Source organism: Pongo pygmaeus, chromosome 18 (assembly GCF_028885625.2).
Source record: "Pongo pygmaeus isolate AG05252 chromosome 18, NHGRI_mPonPyg2-v2.0_pri, whole genome shotgun sequence".
Taxonomy (NCBI): Eukaryota; Metazoa; Chordata; class Mammalia; order Primates; family Hominidae; genus Pongo; species Pongo pygmaeus.
In genome coordinates, this window is record NC_072391.2 from 57,790,392 (window position 1) to 57,817,186 (window position 26,795).

The window sequence follows — 26,795 nt, forward strand, 5'->3', positions numbered from 1 at the left end:
TGCTCACACATTGAAATAGAGCAAAGATGTTTGATGTTTCTATACCAAGGGCTGGTTTCAAATGATTGTAAAAACGTGCTGAGACTTTTCATGTGAACAGTACACTTAAAGACAAACTCATTTTAAAAATAACAATAAATGCGGAGTTTACTTCTCCACCCCAAGCTAGAATTTCATTATGGGCCAAATATATTATTGGGACTGGTATGGAGCATAACATACTAAATGTTCTGACCGTTGTAACATAGGCATAGATAATATATGGCTCATACAACTTTCATAACCCTCTCTGCTGATTCTCTTCTAATATCTCTCTAAAGACATTTGTGGTATCATTCTTCATTTATTTTGCATGCTGTTTCACCCATTGTGGATAAACATGAATATAAAATTCTAGAAGTATGAATAGTTATATTTGCTGATGCCTGGTGTGGTTTTAATAAAATATACATGACACCAGTGGTATGTATCTGGGAGTTATATAGCAGTGAAGAAATCCAGAGATAATTATAATCTTTTATGCTGATGGAGGAATTAGCACCTCAGTAATAAGCAATGTGAAGTAGCATAGACAGGGTTTTCTATTCGTCCTTGAACCATTCGATGTGAATGCAAATAACTAACACATATAATTCTATTTTTTATGGCCCTATTCAGGAAAAGAAATCTAGATGGAAAGAAAAGAGGGGACTTGTATAAGTTTAGTGGAGAAAATCCTTAAGCTAGTTAATGATTGTTGCCTACATCTTTCAGCTGAATACAAGGGTTTCAAAAATAAAGTCTATTTGGTGGCTTAACAAAGAAATTCACTTCTTTCCGCTACTTCACCAGAGTCCTTCATTCTTGTGTATAAAAAAAACTCCTGGTTTACCATGAACTACATTCTTTGAAGGTGTCTTATTCCATTTTGTACTGCTATAACAGAATATCTGAAACTGGGTAATTTATAAAGAACAGAAATTTATTATCTCACAGATCTAGAGGCTGGGAAGTTCAAGATCAAGGTACTGGTATCTGGTGAGAACCTTCTTTCCCATCTTCACATGGTGGAAGATAGAAGGGCAAGAGAAAGCTAATGCTGTGTCCTCACATAAAAGAAGAGCAGAAAAGGGAGAACCCACCACTGCAAGCTCTTTTTATAGAGGCATTAATCTATTCAAGAAAGCAGAGCCCTCATTAGCTAAACACCTCCCAAAAGGCCACACCTCCCAATACTGTTGTATTGGAGGTTAAGTTTCAACAAAAGTTTGGAGGGAACGAAAACATTCAAATCATAGCAGTAGGTTATTTATTGATGCTGCCTAGATTTCTTGAATTTGTAAAATTAAATCAAATGCACACGTATAATTTGTGACTTCAGAGAAACAAGGGCCATCTCCAGTGACATATATTTCCAGTTTGGTGAAGTTTAAGACATCTGAATCATTACACAAGACCATGCTTCCAGCACTTAGCAGACCAGCAATAAGTGAAGTCTTTGCATTGGGAAAAGTGATCATTGTATCATAAAATCTGGCAAGGTATACACTGCCATGTTAACAGTGGTTGCTTTTGTGTGGTCAGCATTTTTTTCATATTTGATACAGTTGCTCTATAACTTTCTATAACAAATTTACAAAAATGACAAAGTCTATTAAAAACAAGTTAGCAAAATTAATGATGGCTTTGTGCCAGTGAGTGTATCTTTCTTTCATTGCTCAACTTTGAAAAACTGTATGTGGTATGCTATTCATTGACATGTATAACATAAAAATACATAGTATGTACCATGTACCAGATACTGAAGAAGGTCTATGTGTGAATTAACTTATATCGGTATGGTATTTCTGAAAAATAGTCCTTATTTTCCTGTGTTTCTGGTAAAAAAAAAAAAAACAAAAAAACAGAGATTCAGAAACTGTGAATTTCTTTAAAATCTGTGATCAATCATTTTCAACATTCTTTTTTATTTTTTCTTAGAGGACACTCAAGAGCATGCTCTATTGATGTACCCTTCTATGGGTGACTCAAGGCCATAGTGTGACCAGAAATATTTAAGTCACTTTTGCAGTTGATTTTCATTTCAGGTGAAGCTTGCTCTTTCTTTTCTTTTTCTTTCTTTCTTTCTTTCTTTCTTTCTTTCTTTCTTTCTTTCTTTCTTTCTTTCTTTCTTCTTTCTTTCTTTCCTTTCTTTCTTTCTTTCTTTCTTTCTTTCTTTCTTTCTTTCTTTCTTTCTCTCTCTCTCTCTTTCTTTCTTTCTTTCTTTCTTTCTTTCTTTCTTTCTTTTTTTGACGGAGTCTCACTCCATCATGCAGTGGCGTGATCTCAGCTCACTGCAACCTCTGCATCCTGGGTTCAAGTGATTCTCCTGCTTCAGCCTCCTGAGTAGCTGGGATGACAGATGCCCGCCACTGCGCCCGGCAAATTTTTGTATTTTTGGTAGAGAGGGGGTTTCACCATGTTGGCCAGGCTGGTCTTGAACTCCTGACTTCGTGACCCACCTGCCTCAGCTTCCCAAAGTGCTCGGATTACTGGCATGAGCCACCGTGCCCAGCCTCAGGTGAAGCTTTCTAACCAATGTTACTTTATATTATTGTGTTTCTTTAACATTTTTACACTGAAATCTATTAACTGGGGTCAGCCATATGATTGTGGTGGATGGCACACCACTTGCAATTTTGGTCATCTAGTATTGGCTTACCAAATGATGGAGGAAATTTTTAAAAATCAATGCATCCCATTATTATTAAATCAATTCTGCCTCTTATAACTTTGATATAAGTATATTATGTGGAATCACATAAATGTCTCTTGCATGGGAGAAATATTTTGCTCTATTGCAGTATTTAAATGTTTTAACCATGACCCTCACCAGCTCAGATACTCTCAGGGTGTCTAACCTGGAGATAAGCAGACATAATTTATGTGTCTCCTCCTGAATAATGGTTTCTACATCCTCACCCCCTTGTTAGTAGAAAGGTAGAGCAATAGTTAGTAGAAAGGTAGAGCAATAGTTAAAAGTGTAGGCTCTAAGGTTGACCCAACTGGCCTGTAGCCTGGCTCTGACATAATGGCTCTGTGACCTTTGAAAAATGACTTACCTCTGTTTACCTCCCTGCTTCATTGTAAAAGAGAGATTAAACTATGGCACTTGCCTTGCAGAGCTGTTGTTAAAACAATGAAATAAAGTAATTTACAGGGCATATATGTACTTGGTATGTTCATTGTTCATATTTTTACTATTGTTGCTTGCCTTTACACGTAGTTTTGATTGTCAAAAACCAACATAAAGCAAGCAAACTTTGAAAGTGTAGCACCACTACTCATCTCAGAGTGTTCTTTAAAACCATCTTGATCAGAGAGTATTACACATTATTGGAAGAAAAGGTAAAAATTGAATTGGGTATCTACCCTCTGTACTCTCTGTCCTCAGCCCACTGTATATCATACAATGAGAACACTTATAGAATGTGTTGCAGTTTCTGTTCTCTGCTATAGCTATTCAACTCTGAGCCCTTTCAGAGTTGGAACTGTATCTTTTTTCTATTCCCACAGGAAGTACTTATTATACCAGTTGAAAATATTGAATAAGTATGTAATTGTTATAATTGATAGGGTCTGGTATAATCAGAAGAAGAAATTAAAACAGAGTCACAATCTCTAGGGTCCCCTTGACCAAAAGGAAGATCCATTTAGTCAGTTTTGGGGCTTAGAATTTTATTTTTGATTTACAAAGTACCAAGAAGAACTGTCTTTAGCCAACTGATATGAGCAAAGTCCCTCACACTGTTGATTGTGATAAACAATGATGTATTTATTTTTACCTAAAAATGTTGAGTTAATTATAAGGTAGGAGAGTGCTAGAATGATAAGCAGTAATAATGTAGTACTAAATTGTTTTTTTTTACACTTCTCATGTTGCACTTTTATGAAACAACCTATACCATGGCTGCTACTTTAAAACGCAAAGCATGTGTCTCATTAACAAAATCCAATCTGAAGCAAACCAAGGCCTTTTATTTCTTGAGTCAGCAAACTATTTTGGGGTAAATGAGGCTTTTGGTGGGAAGTGCAAAAAACATTTCTGAGAATCAAAGTCTATGATCATTTTATTTTTTCTTTGTATAATTCAAAGGCTGAATTTGATTACTTATTCAACTAATAAGTTAAAAGTAGTGCAGTACATTTTAAATGTGACATAGACTCAGATGAAGAGATATCAACCTGCACAGAATTGCTGTAAATCACATGCTGCTGTGTTTAGTTCAGCAGTTCTGTGTTTATACTTTGCCTTAGTCTGTTCAGACTGCTGTAACAACATACCATAGACTGGGGGTGTTTATAAAAAATATACATTTATTCTCACATTTCGGGAGGCTGGAAAGTCATCAAAATTAAAAACCCAAACTCTGTGAAATAGCTTCTTAACAGGATAAAACAAGAAAGTAAATACCAGAAGAAAATATTTGCAAATCATACATCTGACAAGAAGGTGTGAGGAAGTCTCCAAACACAACCATATTTTTCAAAGGAAAAAAAATGATTACAAAATAAACCAAAGACATAGAATAGGCGTTTCATCGAAAAAGAGGACATAAAAGATGGCAAACAAGTGATGACAGTATCTTAGTTATGTCATGGGAATGTAAATTAATATCAGTGAGACAGGTCACATTCATCAGAATGCCTTAAACAAAATATCAGAAAAGAATCAAAGGCTGGTATGGTTCTGGGGAAACCAGGTCACTCTCATAGTGGTGAAGGTCATATGTAATGGTCCAGCCACTCTGGAAAACAGTGTGGCCTTTTCCAGACAACAACAAACAAGCAAACAACGATGTCCAAGTACCCTACAAACCAGCAACTCAAACACCCCAGCATTTATTCCCAGAGAAATGAATGCATTGTGCAGTAAAGGGTTGGCACAGCAGGTTTGCCATGTTCAGAACCTGCACATTCCAAAGACAGGTCTGGCCTTACTTGGCTCCTAGAAGTTAATGCATACATCTTTAGAATACCATGACTGTTCCTGATAAGAGTGTCCTCCGGTAACTGGGGTCTTAGGCAGTTTTGTCAATAACAGTGACCTATGGTGGGCACTTTGGGCTCTGAGGTACTTCTTTGACCTTTGGGGGAGTCAGCTTCATGGAGTTCTGTGAGCCCTTCTAGTCATCTCCTTGGTAGGTATTCTGGAGGACACTACCCCTGACATGACAGTCTTTACATTCATCCTAGACATTAATGTTCTTGTGTCTATATTGCATATATTGCTTATAGCCAAAAACCAGAATATTGTTTATAGCCAAAAACCAGAAACAACTTCTCAGATGTACTTCAAGGAGCAAGATTGAGAGTAGGAGTAGGTTTAGGCATTTTCTTTCAAGGAGTGGGTGTATGTGTTTTCCTTCAAAGGAGTTCAGCAACTTCTTCACAGGAGTTCAGCAATAAACAATGATTACTACCTAATGCACTGGACCATAAGCTCCAAAAGGAAGGGTACGTTTTTTTTTGTTGATGTTGTCTTTTATCTGGATGAGTGCTGTATTATCACACCCTAAAATAGTGCAGAAGTTTAATAAATATTTGCTGTGTAAATTATATTGGACAGAGCACCTTTTTATGTGAAAGCTGAGATTATTATATTAATTTCAGACAGAGATGTTGATAACCCTTTACTCCTATTTTAAAGTAAAAAATCACAATAATTCTATTATTCTAAATATATAGTCTTTTATTGGCTTTTCAACATGTTTAAGCAGTTTTACTAGGTTAGGGACGTGCTCTCTTTCATGTCATACACTGGAAAATGCCTGCTACTTACACCTTCTCTTTGTGTGGTGGCTTTACAAAACACCCTGAACAAAAGCAACTTCCAGGCTAAGAGTTATTTGAATATTGGGAAAGAATGATTCCAGAAGTCTTTTGGAAGACGTTTCTCCAATAGTTTAGAAAGCTTTCAAGTAAACACATAATAAAGAGGGGTTGTAATAGGATCTCAGGTATATAACACATTCAATTGAGCATAATATCAATATTAACTCTTTACATATTATGATTAATTGAAATGTTGTATTAATTTACACATGCTCCCATGCTTACACACTAATTTATACAAGTTATTCCACCAAGAACTGGTCATTCCTAATAAATGAGAACTCTACTACTAAAAATTTATCCATACATTTAAAAAAGATGTGTGTGTACATATATGTATGTACATATTGTTGATTGTAATAAGCAATGATGTAACAGTACATGTTTAATACAGATTTAATAGTTTTCCGAACATTCTCAATCCAATCTTGGTTGAATTAGCTGATGAGGAACCCATGAATGTAAAGGCCCACTGTGTGTGTGTTTCTGTGTGTGTGTGTATTAATGGATGCGTATATATGTGTGTATATACACACACACACGGTGGTTTGTAGAGTCACCACATGAAGAGAAAGTGGAAGTATATAATTTCCCTCATATTGTTGATTGTAATAAGCAATGATGTATTTATTTTTACCTAAAAATGTTGAATTAATTATAGGGTAGGAGAGTGCTAGGATGGGAAGAAGTAATAATGTAGTACTAAATAAATCATTTGATTCTTTTTTTACGTTTTTCACATTGCATTTTTATGGAACAACTGACACCACACACATACAAACACACACACACACACACACACACATATATACACATATATGTATGTGTATATATACACATCAGCTAACACACACACACACACAAACACACACACAAACACACACACAGTGGGCCTTTACATTCATGGGTTCCTCATCGGCTAATTCAACCAACATTGGATTGAAAATATTCAAAAAGCTATTAAATCTGTACTAAACATGTACCGATTTTTTCCCTTGACATTATTCCTTAAGCTATACAGTATAGCAACTATTTACAAAGCATTTACACTGTATTAGATATTATAAGTAGTCTAGAGATGATTTCAAGAATACAAGAGGATGTGTGTAGGTTATATGCAAATACTACACCATTTGATAACAGAGGCTTGATCCTCCTGGAAATAATCCCTCATGGACACCCAGAGACAACTGTATATATATATATACACATACATATATACACACATATATGTGTATACACATATATACACACATATGTGTGTATACACGTATATACACACATATGTGTGTATACACGTATATACACACATATGTGTGTATACGTATATACACACATCTGTATATACACATACATATATACACACATCTGTATATACACATACATATATACACACATCTGTATATACACATACATATATACACACATCTGTATATACACATACATATATACACACATCTGTATATACACATACATATATACACACATCTGTATATACACATACATATATACACACATCTGTATATACACATACATATATACACACATCTGTATATACACATACATATATACACACATCTGTATATACACATACATATATACACACATCTGTATATACACATACATATATACACATATCTGTATATACACATACATATATACACATATATATGTATATACACATACATACATACACATATATGTATATACACATACATACATACACATATATGTATATACACATACATATATACACACATATATACACATATATGTATATATACACACATATATACACACATATATACACATATATGTATATATACACACATATATACACATGTATATATACACACATATATACACATATGTATATATACACACATATATACACATATGTATATACACACACATATATACACATATGTATATATACATATGTATATATACATATATACACATATGTATATACACATACATATACACACATATATACACATATATGTATATGCACATACATATACACACACATATGTATATGCACATACATATACACAGATATGCATATACGCACATACATATACACATATATGCATATACGCACATACATATACACATATATGCATATACGCACATACATATACACATATATGCATATACATACACATATACACATATATGCATATACATACACATATACACATATATGCATATACATACACATATACACATGTATATACATACATATATACACATATATGCATATACATACACATATACACATATGTATATACATACATATATACACATATTATACACATATATGCATATACATACACATATACACATATATGCATATACATACATATATACACATATTATACACATATATGCATATACATACATATATACACATATATGCATATACATACACATATACACATATGTATATACATACATATATACACATATATGTATATACATACATATATACACATATATGTATATACATACATATATACACATATTATACACATATATGTATATACATACATATATACACATATATGTATATACATACATATATACACATATGTATATACATACATATATACACATATATGTATATACATACATATATACACATATGTATATACATACATATATACACATATGTATATACATACATATATACACATATGTATATACATACATATATACACATATGTATATACATACATATATACACATATGTATATATATACATACATATACACACATAGATATATACACATATATATGTATATATATACACATACATATATACACTATATATGTGTATATATACACAAATATATGTATATATATACACATACATATATACACTATATATGTGTATATATACACATACATATATACACTATATATGTATATATATACACATACATATATACACATATGTATATATATACACATGCATATATACACATATATATGTATATATATGCATGAGTTAAAAATTTAAAGGCCCTTTTATTGTATTGTATTAAGTTAACTGCAAAATATTCAGATTTAAAGCTCAAATTCTAATGATCATTCAATTATAAACATTGCTATTACTTAAGCCAGAGAATTGCTTGGTATTAGATTTTAACTTGGTATAAAATAAGGAAATTTAAGTGATGAAAAAGCCTGTCTTTGAAAAGGCAATGTTGTGTAGATTAATAAAATTATATAAGAGGTACTTTAGTCTCCTCAGAAGGATATTAAAAGGAAAATACATATTATTAACTGATTTAGAAACAGCTAAAATGGAACTTCTTAAATAGTAATTGCTGCTTTAACATGCTTGGAGGACTCCGGGAATATAAAGTACGAACAGTTGATTTCCAGTGTGGACATTTGTCCCCAGTATGAGCTTTGTGGCAAGAAGTCACATTCATTGTCTCCAGTCACAATCATTGTGGGTGTTATGCTCAGAGACCATATGACCCACACTGTTCCATGTTGCATGCCTGGCAAGCTGGCATATGTCTGTTACTGCAGAGTAGGTGGTGCTGTAGCGGCAGCCGTGCAGTGACTATGGATGCAATTTCCCAAAGCATACATTTTACTAACAGATTTGAGAGAAAACTAGTGTTTTCTATGTTTAAACTGACTTGGCTTATTGTAAGTAGAATACAAAATATGCAAGAAGTTTTCAAATAAATCCAGAGACTTAAAAGAAGTTTTACTTTTCTTGTTGGTTGAGAGCCTCTGGAAGTTCTCATTCACTCCCCTCTGCTATTAGAATAATTCAGTGGGAAAGTTTGTGAAATACTGCATCATCGAGTCTTTGATAGTCTACATTAAATAAAAATGAATTTTTGTCAAGATGGCAGCTATGCATATTCTATAGACTCTTGTTTATTCCTGTTTCCTCAAGGCTGGGTCTAGCCCAAATTTTGGCTGGGAGAACTTGGTATGCAGGGAACTCATTTCCTTTTCTTCCTCGGCCTCTCCTTCCCTGATTTTGTCTCTTCCTGTTTCCTATACTTTTCTTATTTCTCCTACTTCCTTTTTCTCTCTTCCTTTATCCTTCTCCCTATCTCCCAGCTCATTCTTCTGTTCTTCATTCAAATATTTATTAGGCATCTCATATCTTAGGCACAGTGATAAACACTGTGGTTATAAAGATGGAAGATAAGAGAGAAAGAATTGGAGCATTCTGCTTTAAGCTCCAGATAATTATACTTATTTTTTCAGAACTATGTCACCAGTGCCTTCTATGATATCTAGCCTATATAAAATGCTCAATAAATATTTATGAATAAACAAATCAAAGAATGCACAAGGGAATGTAATAAAGTAATTACAAGTAAACAAGTTTTAATAATGTCTGCCTTTTATTTAATCTTATTACTTGAGTCTTACACTCACTGATAAGTGAGAAAAGTGGAAAAACTAAGGCGCAAACTCAGGTGTCATGGTACTGCTTCCTGGAGAATATCTAGCTTCGAAGCTTTGTCTTGTCTTCAATGAAGACCAAGAGGTCTGGCAAGAATAAAAGAAAGGAAATAACATTCTGTGCAGAGTAAAGGACAATTCAAAAACAATAAGGCAGAAAATGGCATAGCATGTTCAAGAGATGATAAAACTGTTTCAACATGACTAGTGCAAACCACCCTGTCACACCAGAGGGATGTTTGGGAACAAGAATAGTTTGCTTGGTAGAAATCATGAAAAATAAATATTTTGACAAACAGAACAAAGTGATCTTATGTATTATCTCAAGTGCTTTTGAATTTTCCTTCTCAGACATTTATTATCTTTGATGCTCATTTAATTTTTCCAAACATGCTTTCACAGGGTAATAAACCAATTACCTAGTTCACACTTTTAAGTTGGTAACAATAGCTGAAGCAGAGGATTCAGAATTGAATTCCACAGCAATACGGCAGGTTATATCAGTGTGTGAGACTTCTGGGCACAATTTTTGGAAAGAGTGGTGATTTCAGTGCTCATGAACCTGCTTAAAAGGATTCAACTCCATCTGGTTGTTTCTATCAGGGATATGAGTATAGTATTATCAGACACTTTCATTTTTCAGAAGACAAGATATCAATGCCCGAATATAAAATATAAAAAGTTAAATGTTGATTAACTGTATTGGTTTTCTATTACTTTTGTAACAAATCACCACAAACTTGGTAACTTAAAACACACTTATTAACTTATAGTTCTGTAAGTCACAAGTTGGACATGGGTCTCACTGGCTAAAATCAAGGTATTAAAAGGACTGCATTTTCTCTTGCATTCTGCAGGCTCTAGGGAAGAATCCATTTTATTGATCTTTTCTTGTTCTAGATGCCACTCACTTTTCTTGCCTCATATCCCCCTTCCTCCCTCCTCAAAGCTAGCAACATTGCATCTTTCTAAACCTTCCTTCTGCAATCACATCACCATCTGACTACAGCTAGAAAAGGTTCTCCACTTTCAAAGACTTATGTGATTAGATGGTCCACCTGATTAATTCAAAATAACACCTTTAAAGTTTTTGGCAATGAAAGGAAATGTATTCACAGGTTCCTGAGATTAGGACTTGAGCATCTTGAGGGGCGGGGTTTGAAATTTGTCTACCACACAAGTTTATGTGTTAATACATATGTTTTTATTATTGTGTAAGTCAATACCAAGAGGAAGGGGAAACAAACAAATAAACAAGCAACATAACAATAAAAAACTACTGTCAGATACATAGTGTTTATAAAGCCAACTTTTATTCATTTCTAATAGGTCAAGATTTTCACTTTTTTTTTTTTAAAGAAAGCCCAGGGAGAGTGATGTCAGCAAGATGGCAGAATAAAAGTTCTCTGGCTCTAGTCTTCCTCACAGAAGTCCACCTAGCAACTATCCACAGATAAGAATATCCTCATGGATGTCTCAGAACTTGAGAGTGGACCATGGAACTGAGAAAAGCTGCATTTGAAGAGTAAGAGGAACAGTTTCACTTGGCTTGTGTTGTCCTTTCCTCCAAGCTGGCATAGCATCACACAAAGATGATTCCCCTTGGCCCACGACTTCAACAGTGGGGAAAGAGAGTCAGAGACAGCCATTTACCTTCCCCACCATTCTGGGATCCTCTGTAAGAGACCTATTTCTGTCCTGTCTCATGGGGAACATTAAGGGTACTGGTAGTGCTAGACTACCTGGGGTCAGTTAGAAACAAAGAGCAGGGGTGGAGCTCAAAGTGACCAGGAAATGGATGTTGGTAGTAGCTCTGCATTCTGGCCAACAGAGGAATCTCACCAGAGAAACAACACAATCCCACCAGAGAATCCCATCTGGCCAACAACATTGATCTGCAGAAATCACAGTAGACAGGTCTGCCAGGCTCAGGTGTCTGGCTGGCTTCCTCATCCATTTCTGGTGCTCTGATTGAGTATTTTTCAGGCAGAGAGGCAAGCACAGGTCTAAATATCTGTGAACAGAGATATCTGGCCCTACCCAAACTCAGTACGGAGTGGTGACCTCACCAGGCCTTGGAGCTCTGCCTTAGACTTTCCCAGTCTGGGAGGCAAGCCTATGTCCATGCATATCTGTAGCAACTCTGGCTCTAACTATCATGAGTGACTAAGCAGCAACTTCAAAGACTTTGCCTAACATAGAAGCCCAGCAAACTACAGATTTCAAAAAGCAGCACTGCCTAGCCAAGGAAGTTGTCCCACAACCCTGCCCAATCATAGGTAATTACAGAACCCAGCCAGTATCTCTGCCTGACTATGGAGTCCAGCCAGTGGTCCCTCCAGACCATGGAGCACACCCAGCAATTCCACGTGACCTCAGAGCACAGGCTGTAGCCCAGTACAACTGGAAAACCCAACAGTAAGATTTGCCTTGTTACTGGCTGATCCATCCAGATTTCCAGGCTAGACTAAATATTGAAGCTATATCACCACCAAAGAACAATAGCAAAGGCCTGAAAAGGTGGCCATTTCTTCAGATGCACAGACATAGTGTTAGGACATAAAGATTATGAAGAATCAAGGAAATATGACACCAATAAAATACACTAATAAGCCTCCAATAATGGACCCTTAGGAAATGGAGAACTATGAAATGACTGACAAAAAATTCAGAATAATCCTTTTAAAGGAATTCAGGAAAGTATAAAAATATATAAATAAACTAAATGAAATTTGGAAAATAATTCATAAAAATGAGAAGTTTGACAAATAAATAGAAACAATGAAAACGTCCAAATAGAAATTCTGCATATAAAGAATACAAAAACTAAACTGAAAACAATGTAACAGAAAGCTTCAATAGCAGACTTGATCAAGCAGTATGAAGTATCAATGAGCTTAAATAAAAGATATTTGAAGTTATCTAGTAAGAGAACAAAAATAAAAAAGAATAAGACAGCATCAACAGACCTAATCTTAGCTTAATAAAAGTTCCGGAGAGAACGGTGTGAACCCAGGAGGTAGAGCCTGCTGTGAGCCGAGATCGTGCCACTGCACTCCATCCAGCCTGGGGACAGAGTGAGACTCTGCCTCAAAAATAAATAAATAAATAAATAAATAAATAAATAAATAAATAAAAAGTTCCAGAGAAATATAGAGAAAAAGGCTCAGAAAACAAATTTAAAGAAATAATGACTGAAAATTTCTTAAATCTGGGGAAAGACAACGATATCCAGGTACAGGAAGTTCAGAAATCTCCAATTAAATTCAACCCAAAGAGGGAGTCACAATGAAATACCATAATCAAATTATCTAAAATCAAAGACAAATAAAGAATTCAGAAAGCAGTAACAGATAAGAAACATCATATTCAAAGAAGTCACAATACAGTTTAATCTGTTGATTTATCAGTAGAAATCCTACAGGTTAAGAGAGAATGGGGTAATATAATCAAAGTGCTGAAGAAAAGCAAAAAAACAAAAACTGGCAACCAAGAATACTTTACCTAACAAATCTATCCTTCATAAATGATGGAGTCATAAACTTTCCCAGACAAACAAATGCATAAGTAGTCTATTACCAATAGGCCTTCCTTACAGAAAATGCTACAGGAAAAAATTTAAGCTGAAGCACAAGGCTACTAATTAATAACATAAAACATATGAAAGTAATGAAAAAATCTCAATTGTATATGTAATACATAGTTATATTCAGAATACTCTAATGCTATAATGGTGTTATGTAAAGAAATATTCTTTCTACCAGGAGATTTAAAAGACAAAACTGTATTTGTCTTTTTATTGTTTCTATTTATATTTAAAAAATTTGGCTACAATAAATTATTAAAAGATACAAATTACAAAAAGATATAAATTTTGACAGTATCATAAAAGGTAAGGAAGAGGGACTGGAAGTACAGAGTTTTTGTATGCAATTAGAGTTAACTTATCAGTTTAAAATAGCATATTATATGTATAGGGTGATTTATGTTGACTACATGGTAACCACAAATCAAATACGTATAGTAGTGGCACAAAACATAAAAAGAGACTCAAGGCATCCCACCACGAAAATCACCAAAACACAAAGGAGGACAGTAAGAGAGGGATAAAAAAACAAAAGATTTATGAAGCAACCAGAAAACAAATTACAAAGTGGTGGTAGTAATTTCTTACCTATGCATAAATACTTTGAATGTAAATGGATTAATTCTCCAATAAAAAGAAATAGAGTGTCTTGACTAGATTAAACAGAAAACTTTATGTTGCCTATGAGAGACTCACTTTATTCATAAAAGCACACATAGACTGAAAGTGAAGAGACAGAAAAAGATATTCCATACAAATGGAAATCAAAAGAGAACATGAATAGCTACACTCAGACAAAATAGACTAAGTTTAAAACTGTAAACAGAAACAGGGTAATTAAATAATGATAGGCATAACAATTATAAATATATAGGCACCCTACATCAGAGCATTTAAATATATAAAGAAATTATTAAATGATCTGAAGTGAAAGGTAGATTGCAAGACAGTAATAGTAGAGGATCTCAATACCCCATTTTCCACAGTGTACAGATCATCAAGTCAGAAAATCCATAAGGAAACATCAGGCTTGAATTAAACTTTAGACAAAATGGACCTTACAGACATATACAAACATTCTGTCTGAATATACATTATACTCTTCTGCACATGGAACAGTCTCCAGGATGTATCATATATTAGGCCATCAAACAAGTCGTAACAGATTTTAAAAGATTGAAATCATATCAAGATCTTCTCCAAAAATAATGGCATAAAACTAGAAATAAATGGCAGGAGAAATCTTGGAAAATTCACAAATATGTGGAAATGAAACAACATGCTCCATCCTGAGGTTACAGAAATAACAGGGGTTTGGAGCACACCAAGACCAGTTATGGGAAGGAGCAGAGGAAAGGCATGGCTAGCCAAAGTCTTCTTGCTATGCCGATGAAACTGATACAGGACAGGCAAGCCCAGAAATTGAGGCTCACCCAGGGGGGTTCTTGGCTTTGCCCAGGAAATAATTCAAGGGCAAGTTGGTGGTGTTAAAAAGTAACTTCTGCTGAAGCAGCAGTGTACAGCAGAAGCAGAGGTACTGCTCCTTGTGGAGCAGAACTACCACATAGGCGGCGCGCCCACAGTAGCAGCTCAGAGGCAGTGCCGTGCTCATAGTTATACCCGCTTTTAATTGTACCTAAATTAAGGGGCAGTTTATGCAGACATTTCTAGGATGAGCGTTGTAACTTCTGGGTTGTCTGGTTGTTGCCATGGAAAGGGGCAGTAACTTCCGGGTGTTGCTATGGCAATGGTAAAATGACTTGGCACACGGGTGGGCGTGTCTTACAGGAAGGTGTTTCCACCTGGACCTGTTTTAGCTAGTCCTCAATTTGGTCAGGTGTCCAAGACTCACTTCTGGCGTCTAGTGTGACCTCTTACCTCAAAACCTCATGAATAGCAGCTCTTAGAATGTTTCTGCATGAGTTCATGTCCTTTGCAGGGACATGGATGAAGCTGGAAACCATCATCCTCAGCAAACTAACACAGGAACGGAAAACCAAACACCACATGTTCTCACTTATAAGTGGGAGTTGAACAATGAGAACTCATGGACACAGGGAAGGGAAATCACAAACTGGGGCCTGTCAGGGGGTTGAGGGCAAGGGGAAGGATAGCATTAGGAGAAATATCTAATGCAAGCACGGCTTAAAACCTAGATGGCAGGTCGATGGGTGCAGCAAACCACCATGGCACACGTTTACCTATGTAACAAACCTGCACATTCTGCACATGTATCACAGAACTTAAAGTATTAAAAAAGAAAAAAAAAAAAAGAATGTTTCCGTCAGATCCCCAAAGGTGTCAGTCAGACTATCAGTCTTTCTCTCCCAGAAGCCAGTCCTTCCTAGATTCTGACAAGGGGAAGGGAATGAAGAGAAAGCCTTGCTATTTATTTCCCAATGCAGATTTTCGCTACAGATGCGAATCTCCTCCACAGAGGCAGCTTTGCTTGGGTATTTCTGTCTGCACTCCCTTTGAATAGCCATCTCAAAATATGTCAAAGAAGTATATTTTGGGGTGAGATATTTTTGGTATTATTTAGTCCCTGATTTAAAACTGTATTTTCAGAAAGTTTCATATATTAATGTAGGACTGGTAAGTATAGAGAGTTTGGGCTTAGAAGTTTCTAAATAAGAGTAGGCAAAATGGGTGGGGGAACATTGGAACAAGCCGAGAAAGAAATTTAAGTACATTGCTTTGTGTCTTCTTCAAACAGCCTCAGTCCTGAGAATAGATCAGTTCAGTTAAACAGTTGTGTCTCAGTGCAGAAGATGTCATTGCAGATGCGCCCTCAAAGCTAGGCCTGTGTATATGAGGCAAGCAAACAGAAATTTAGTAAGAGGCATTTCTACGTAAACAGGAAAAATAAGTTTAATGGCTGGAATGGTCTATAAACCAGTTTTGCTAGAGTAGCTGAAGTTTCTTCAGTTAGAGAGGGCAGGCAGTGGCAATCTAATAGATTTTTCTGGATTGTAGTTTGAACCAGGTGTTCCAGTGAACTTTCCGAGTAGTTCATACATCAACAGGTATGAAGGGTGTTTATATACAAACTGCTGTGGTTATTTCTCTTAAAGGTTATATAAAGTTGTCTAGCTTCAGTTTTCAGAGCTTTAGGAAAAAAGCAGTTTTAATTCCTCATTATTTCAAATCAGAATTTTGGGAGACAAATTAGAAATGTTAGTCTGGAGAGTCACAGTCAGATATTAGAACTAAAAATTTAGGATTTAGTTTAGACAGCAGGTGATTCATAAAATCTGGAAAAAAAAAAGGAGCTGGAATTAATAACAGGTGTACCATAGGTTTGATTTTTTTTTTTTTTTTGGCTGTTGTTGAAACATAATTTTTCTCTCTCCGGTGCCCCATTTCTACCAAGAAGAAATCATAGTATGAACAACTTATTTGCAAACTAAACTTTAGCTTTTTAAATACTTGACTATTTACATAAAGTGCAAGAAGAATAGTGATTGCTCACAAAGGCTCTTTTTAAGTTGGCTTTTTTTGAACTTTTGTATACGAAATTTTGGATTAGACTTACAAAAATTGAGGATTGGGGGACGAGGCAAAGATTGTGTCTGTAATATTTGTATATATTGAATGAATTTCTCTATTGTTGACTACCAAAAAAGATAAAGAACTAGCAATGTTTCCAACAATATAAATCATTAAAATAATTTTAGTTCTTCGTCAGTTCAGTCACATGTAATTAATTCTTTTTCTATTTGATGTTAGGTTAGCAATTTTATGAGTCCAGCTTTTTCTCCCAATGGAGTTTTAAAATTTTAACCCAGTTGTATTATTATTCAGTGTTAACCAGTTGAATCATACTCAACTTTGAATATGATATCAAAATTGTCAGAAACCTGTATTTAAGGGTACTTGTTGTAGTCCTTTTGTGAACCTCCTTAAATATACAACACTTTAGTATTTGCCAAGAGCTTTTAGAAAAATGAAAAATATCAGAATATAGGAGTTTACTGTGGACAACAATACTTAAAATGGCCATTGTTAAAGATAAAATTGAAAAAAAGTTTATTTCCTGTGGCCTACAACAATTGTACACATTAACCATAATTACAATTGATAACATATGCCAAGACATATCAAATTTTTAGGAATCTCATACAATTTTGGAACACATATTAATAACACATCCACACAAATATATTTAATAAAGAAAGCGTGAGGCACATTCTCTTTCTCTTTCTTCCTTTTTTTCTGGCAGTTTATTTAAAAGGTGAACAAAATATCTCTTATTAATACTACATAAAATTCTCGTTTAAACGAGGAAAACTGCAAGGCCTGGTGGCTCATGCCTGTGATCCCAGCACTTTGGGAGGTTGAGGTGGGAGGATTGTTTGAGCCCAGGAGTTCGAAACCAGCCTGGACAACAAAGTGAAACCCCCATCTCTAAAAATAAAGAAATAAGTAAGAAAACCAAATTTTACTTTTATATAAGTGTATTATTAATACTAAAGCTATGTTTATTAAAATCTTACAAACAGATCCATCCAATCTCAATCATCTTTGAACAAACAAAATAAGATTTCCATAAACTTTTATAAACCCTTATATATTTTTTTCTTGTTTTGTTTCTTTCCTCAGGTATTTATATATATTTACTTTTATGTACATGAATCTTTTTTCTTAATTCCTTCAATTTGAAATAACCTTTAAATAACCTCAAAACTTGACAAAATTACTTTTTCTTCAGAAAAAAAATCCCCACATTTCTTTATTAACCTCCCTTACCAAAAACACATTCAATCTCCTTTATATACTCTGCATACGGGACTTTTTTTCTTAGGTCTAGTAGTGTAAAAGAAATAGATTCTTACATTTTTAACTCTTAGTAACCCTAATTTCCCATTGAAAACCTAAAAAGGAAGCAATTTTAATGTTTATGTACTAGATACTGAGCCCACGACAGAGGGCAGAGCTGTATAGACAATGCTTGGAGGATCTGACCCCTCCTAGAATGTCCAGGAGGCAGAGCTGGACCAGACAGAATGGGGCTATATTGAGCTTGGCTTTGCTCTGCAGCTTGTGGCATGGGTGCTATTGATACACATAAGTCCCCAGGCCTTACCATGGCCACTTGTCTAAGACACCTTAGAATCTAAAGGCTCAAAACCAAAGACATAAGCTCACAGACACATAAAGTAAGTATCAAAAATCTCACAGAAGCACCAGTTTTATGACTTTAAAACATCTCTTAGAGACAGAATAAATTAGTCCAACTAGTAAACCCAGGCAGAAATGCCTGAAATTCTGAATATATTTCCATTTTATTTTACCAACAATTTTAATACTAGTTTTATTTACCAAAGATTTCTATGTCACTTGAGTTTGAAAAGCATTTGGGCTAGTCATTTGTGAGTACTCCTTCATGTATAAGTCAACTAGGTATCATGTAAACAATATAGAAGCACAGGTATGTATACATGTATACATAAAAATACATGAAAACATAAATAAAAATTTTGTACTATGATTTTAAATTTTTCACTATGAGGCAGGTGAAACTCACTAGTTTCAAATAACAGTTTGGTTCAGGAGTGGTGGCTCATGCCTGTAATCCCAGCACTTTGGGAAGCCGAGGCAGGCGGATCACGAGGTCAGGAGATTGAGACCATCCTGACCAACATGGTGAAAACCTGTCTATACTAAAAATACAAAAATTAGCTGGGTGTGGTGGTGTGCGCCTGTAATCCCAGCTACTCAGGAGGCTGAGGCAAGAGAATCACTTGAACCAGCAGGCAAAGATTGCAGTGAGCCAAGATCATACAACTGCATTCCAGCCTGGCGAAAGAGTAAGACTCCATCTCAATAATAATACTAATAACAATTTGATTAAACTGTGCTTCTATAAATAGAACAAATTAAAACTTATCTGTCCATTGTGGATGAAGCCCTTACTGATATTTAGAGAAAACAGGGTAGCAAATTTTCATCTCACATCACAGAGAGAGAATTTGAGCACTACCAAGAAGGACTCTGGGTATGTTAGAGGAAGATTAAAAGTGAATTCCAAGGTAACACAGAATCACAGGAATTCATCACAGGGATTTTATAAGGACATGAATTTTAGTCAAATAGGCAGTTTCCAATTTAATCTTCATTTTCCAACTGAACCACTGAGGTCAAGACAGAGCCTGTCAACGAATAGGAGCAACAAAGCATTTTCAGTTTCCTGGATCTAATACTTAATGTATGTGAAAAGAAAGTGCAGCTGGAAGGCAGAGCACCTAAATCCCCAGATATAATAATGTATGTCACTTTTACACTAAATCCCTGGTCCCTTAAAGCTGATGCAAAAACCCAGGAGGAAAACACTGAGGGGCTGGGCCACACAAGTCTTCCACAGTGTACCTTGCTGCAAGTACATTGCCCTGAAGCTGGTGGGTGACTCAGTGCTAATCAGCCCATTCTGTAATCAACTCATCACTTATGGGAGTATTACCTCTTGATGACAAGTATTCCCACAGCCTCTAATTGTCCAAACTGTGTTTCTTTTATCTAAATGCACCAAGAAACAAGTAGCCCCTTGCAGTTATAACCATTCACTGCAACTGTTGTCAGCCACCTCCCAAACTGCAGCCCTTGATAGTGACTTGCCAGCCATTGCATACCAAAATGTCAAGTGCTATTTTGTCTTACAATACAAACTAACCCCTGGTACCATCCAAAGCCAAAGAGATCAAAGAACTCAATGCAAGAGACAGCAAAGCTTTAGACGTGTGAAAAACCTATCCATGAGTATTAGGGCTCCGTGAGGAAGGCAAAAGACTCCCAGAAAAGAGTGTGCGTTGCCTTTTCCTGTGTTTCTCAAGGGGTCTGAGGGTTGCTAGAAGTTCTCTTAAGATCTCTTCATGTGATATTGTTACCAGTGGAGGGTCTTGATTATAAGTGATCCAGGTTCTTGGGATTTTGAACAAAGAATTGGACAGAATGCACAAACAAAGCAATGAAAGAATGAAGCAACAGAAGCATACATAGATTTATTGAAATGAAAGTACACTCCACAGAGTCAGAGAAGGCTGAAGCAAAGGGCTAAAGAAGGCTGGTTACAGAATTATCTGGGGTTTAAATATCCTGTAGATGTTTCCAATTGGTTATTTGGTTACACCCTATGTAAATGAAGTAGTAGCCCACGATCAGTCTGATTGGTTGAAGAAGGAGACCAATCAGAGGCTGAAGTTTCAAAGTTACACCCCTATGAAAATGAAGACTAGGCCTGCAACCAGTCTGATTGGTTGTGAGAAGGGACCAATTGGAGGTACTTTCCATTTTTCATCTGTGGGGCAGAAGGTGGGGGTAGTGATTGCAAAGGGATCTTTTTGTTATTTGGACATGGAAAGTTGGAGTTTTCCTTTTGATTCAGTTATTGGAAATTAGTGCAAATTGGCTCTAGGTTCCCTGCCTCCAGACCCTTTTCTCCTGCCTCAATATTTAAGGTAGCATACAGGAAAGAAGAATAGAAGTAAATGGGAGAACAAGTCTTATAGAAAACTGTTGTGGAGATTTTAAGCTTTCCCAAAAGCCAGTGAAGTTCTAGTTAGCAGGAGTTTCAGGGAAAAAAAAAAATCTAGTTCAGTATGAAGTTCCCATGTGAGAAATAGGGTTTTAAAGAGATCAGAGAAGAATAGCAGCTTTTAATTAAGCTTATTTTTGACCAGAGTGCTCTTAAAAATCCTTTCAAATATACCAGTAGCAAACTTTATGTCTCTTGAGAGGCTGAGCTTTCACTGGAGCTGAGAACATGGCAGAGGTAGCTGAGGGAGAGATCTCTCTACCTTCCTGGCCAGGGAGAATCCAGCCTTTTTCACTCATTTGTTTGATTCCCAGGGTGGAGAGAGGTATGTCTCTCTGGGCCAGTTGCGAAAGCAAGATATAAGGAAAACAGAAGTTGCTACCACACTCTAAATATATGCCAAAGGTTTAAATCAAAGGCATACCTAAACAAATGACTCAAAACTAAAACAAATAAGCATATATGAAACTAAACCCAAGACATCTCTCATGGCTTTAACCAAGCTCTCCAAAGAGGGAGCAGAAGCTGCAACCCTCCCAGGATGCAGAACATCCTCAAAGACATCTCAAAGAAAGGACAGGATCGTTAACTGCAAATGAGGTATACACCACATTTCTGCCCAGCAATATTCTTTAGGATTTCAGCTTCTCAGCTGACTGTCTGCACACAAAGGCTTGACAATCCATGTGCTCCAGAGATGGAAGATTAAAAGAAACAGTAGGTAAGACAGGAAATCAAAAGTTGTCCATGGGGATAGAAAAGATATTAATGGTTACCCCAAAAGATCAAGAGTCACAAAATATAAATTCAAAATGAATAATTCAGACTCATTTTTTGTAAATGTTTTTTTTTTCTTCTTAGTTAAAAGACTTACATTTCTGAGGGTCTGGTTCCCTGACCAGGAACCAAACCCTGGCCATGATGGTTAAAGAGTGGAATCCTAGCCACTGAACTACAGGCTGCAGTGCCTATTTGAAAATCCCACAAGGGATCCAACACAGCACTTTGAGCGAACTGCCCAGTGTGGTGTCAGAGCCCCGACATTGGAAAATGTTTGACTCACAGGTTGGCAAGAAGAATTTATCTACATCAGTTAGGTTTGAAAAAGGAAGGCTTTATTAGAAAGAAAGAATGCTGTAGAAGAGTGCAGTGGGATGCCTCAGCAGGAGAGGACTGAGCTACCACAGTGGATTTTTCCTTAAGGGTATTTATAGACCTTAAAGCAGGTGCTTTAGGGTAATTTGGACTATGTTAGCCATGTAGGTCATGAGAAATGCTTACATTTGTCCATGTGTTGGTGCCTTAATGTCAGCAAGGGTTGCACAAAGAGTTTCACTATGCATGCATTCTGGAGATGCTTAGAAAGTCTAGTTACTTACACATTTTAGGGAAAGAAACCTGGAACCAGATGCTTGCTTTAGATCACAGGGAAGTCAAATTATGTCTGAATTCCTCAGATAAGGAGTTTTGCCTCTGGATGGTCTGCCTGATGGCCGCCAGGTGATCTTTACTCTCCTCATATACAAAGGATTTTAACTTTTTTGAAAAACTGATTCCTGCCTTTCTTTTTAAAAAAATCTTGCCAAGGAAGTTTTTAAGGCAGTCTATCTTTATCTCTATCTCTATCTCTATCTCTATCTCTATCTCTATCTCTATCTATATATCTATATCACAGATTTGCATTTTTATAGGTATCAATAAGATAGCTATTTAAGATGAGTGCTCTCCAAAAAGTTTTCTTTAAAATATAGGTAATTTATGTATTACATAAGTGAACTAATTCATATTCAATTTGTTTCCTGTTAATCCAAATTGGAAGGGGAAAAAGACAAAGATTCTTACTGCCCTCATTCAACCTAGGCTCTATAAACAGAAATCTAGGGCGACTAATTTGATAGAATAATTCTCACTATTTTTTGTAAACGTTTCCTCCGTTGTTCCGATATTCCATCTGTAGGCTCTGAAACAAACGTTGGGATTTGTTATCCTGCTCACAGCACCAAAACTATTGGGGCCAAGGAAAACTTCTCCTTTGCCCACTGATGTAGTTCACTGAAAAATCAGCTGACAAAAGGCAGATTAATAAGAAAAAAAGGCATACAAAATTTATTGATGTGCACATGTGCACACAGATGTCATACAAAATATATAAAAGAAAAACTCAAAGTTAGATCATTGAAATTTTATACCATCTTGGGGTTACAGAAAGAATACGGGCTTGGAGTACACCTGATCAGTTATGGGAGGGAGAGAAGACAAAAGGCATGGCTAGCACAGGCTGTCTTTTTATGCAGATGAAACCTCATAGATAGAAGCTCTTAGAAAGCATAAGTTTTCGTCATACACTCAAAAGTGCAGATTCTCAGTCTTTCTCTCTTGCAGGAGCCAATCCTTCCTAGAGCTGGACAAGAGGCATGGTGTGGGGTGGGAGGAGAGACTGGCTGTTTATTTCACCAATGCAGATTGCCTCTACAGATGCAAATCTCCACAAAGGCAGCTTTGCAGAGCTATTCCTGCATGCTGGCTCCCTGAACAGGCATCTCAAAATATGTCACAGGTATATTTTAGGGAGAAATATTTTTGGTTTCCTTTAATCTGCAGTAATGTCATACATGGCATATAGTAGGTTCTCAGTAAATGTTGCTAATAAGAACTGATACAAATTCAAAAGGAAAAGGAAGAAAAGTGAAGTTTGGATTAAGCAGGCAATTCTTTCCAACTCAAAATTAGAAATAATTTTGTTTTCCATTTTCATGTAAATTTCCTGATGCTTTCATGGAGAAACAAGGGAGAAAGAAATAATATGTTATTGGTAGATAAGGTTGTTACCTGGTTCCTGAAGAAAACCTAAACTCAAATGTGGATGCATATTAATATGATGGGAGTACCTATGTCAGAGGCATGTGAACCAGAGCAACTCCATCTTGAATAGGGGCGAGGTAAAATAAGGCTAAGACTTGCTGGGCTGCATTCCCAGCTGGTTAAGGCATTCTAAGTCACAGGATAAGGTAGGCAGTAAGCACAAGGTACAGGTCATGAAGACCTTGCTGATAAAACAGGTGAGGAAGCCAGCTAAAACCCATCCAAACCAAGATAGCCATGAGAGTGATGCCTGGTTGTCCTCACTGCTACACTCCCACCAGCACCATGACAGTTTACAGATGCCATGGCAACATCAGGAAGTTACCCTATATGGTCTAAAAAGGGAAGGCATGAATAATCCACCCCTTGTTTAGCATATAATTGAGAAATAACCATAAAAATGGGCAACCAGCAGGCCTTGGGGCTGCTCTGTCTATGGAGTAGTCATTCTTTTATTCTTCTACTTTCTTAATAAACTTGCTTTCACTTTACTGTATGGACTCACTCTGAATTATTTCTTGTGTGAGATCCAAGAACTCTTGAAACCTCTCCTGGGGTCTGGATCGGGACACCTTTCTGGCATCACATCTGCCACATTTTAGGAAACAAAGACAAGGCTGGGCATGGTGGCTCACACCTGTAAATTCCAGCACTTTGGGAGGCCAAGGTGGGTGAATCACTTGGGGTCAGGAGTTTGAGACTAGCCTGGCCAACATGGTGAAACACTGTCTCTACTAAAAATACAAAAAAATTAGCTGGGTGTGGTGGCGGGCGCCTGTAATCCCAGCTACTTGGAAGGCTGAGGCAGGAGAATCACTCGAACCCATCAGGTGGAGGTTGCAGTGAGCAAAGATCATGCCACTGCACTCCAGCCTGGGCAACAGAGACAGACTGTGTCAAAAAAACAAAAATAAAAACAAAACAAAACAAAGACAAAATATTTCATTTTGTTACACCAGTAAACCATGTGTGTATATATATGTATATATGATATATATATCATTTTTAAATTTTATATAATGATATATATAATCATTAAATTTTCTTTTTTACATTTCACAGACCATCTGCTTTCAGCTCTCAAATACTGTCTGATACTTCAAAGCATCTCAATCATACAACATCTGCCCACGTGGCCCAACTGATGTTTTGGAAAACCTTGTCAAGAATTCCAGGGAATGAATAGAGTTATCCTGGCAGCTTCTAAAACTTTTCGCAGGGCTGTATATTTCTGCTGTTCATTATGGTAGCCACTGACTCCATGTGATACTTGAGTTCTTGAAATGTGGCTACTGTAAGTGAAGAATTGAATTTTTGGTTTTATTTAATTTTAATTAATTGAAATTTAAATTTAAGTAGTCACATATGGCAAATGGCTACCATATTAGTCAATGCAGCAGTTTTTCAATTGAATATAAAGCACCTGATTATGTCAGGATGGGTTACAATAATAATCAATTTACTTTAACATCCTGCTATTGAAATGATACCATGAGGATATCAATCAGAAATCATCCTCTTTTATTTCTGTTTTTGTTTTTATGAGCACTAATAATCTAGGGTTTTGAATGATGAATTAAAATAACTAAATTCTAGTTCCATGTGATTTTTACTACTTCACTAAGTGTATTTTTCATGTGTATACCAGAGATGATACTCTACCCGAATCCCTCATTGGGATTTATGATAATATTTACATTTTAAGAATTATTGAGCACCTACTAATTACCAGATGTGAGACAAGTTCTTGTTTTGCAAAGATAAATAAAACATGGTTTCCAATCGAGCTTATAGCCCAGCTTTGAATTGCCTGTGAAAATTGATTTAATATTTACAAGGTGCTATGGAAAGTAAAGGATTATTACTTTTTGTTCTTTAGCCACTGTAATGTTTTCTGTATATAAAGGCCAGATTTCCAATAGTAAAAGATATTGGAAAGGCATAAAAACCGGAAAATAACAGAACAAGTTGGGAAAAGCTGACTGTATTAAGACCAAAAATATCTCTCAAAGAGTGGTGTCAGGTAGGTGACAAGAAGGCAAGGGACTTTTCCATTCATTGAAAGCAATAAATAAAAATTAATATCTGGACAGTGCTTTAAAGAATATGAAGTACAGTCACAATATCCAGGCTCACACTTAAGGTGTGCAATCTCAATTCTGGTATTGTAGAAAATAAGAAATGGTAGGGAAAGGGAAATAATTGAAATTTCTCTGAAGGAAACAGTGTAGAGAAGAGATTAGGCCACCAACCAGGAAGAAATTTGTGAAAAGCAAAAGCCAGATAAAGTCATCTTCACTCTTTTCATAAGACAACCAGAATAAAGACAAAAATAAAATAAAATAAAACAGCTGCACTGGGTGAGACCAATGTGTTGCTCATTTTTGCAGTCATCAATTGCATACTTGAGGCAAGTCCAAAGAACTGGAATGTGAACATTAGTGAGAGTGTGCTTACCACAAACATTTTAATGGATTTGAATACATCTTTCAATAACAGCAACAGATTTATTGTTGT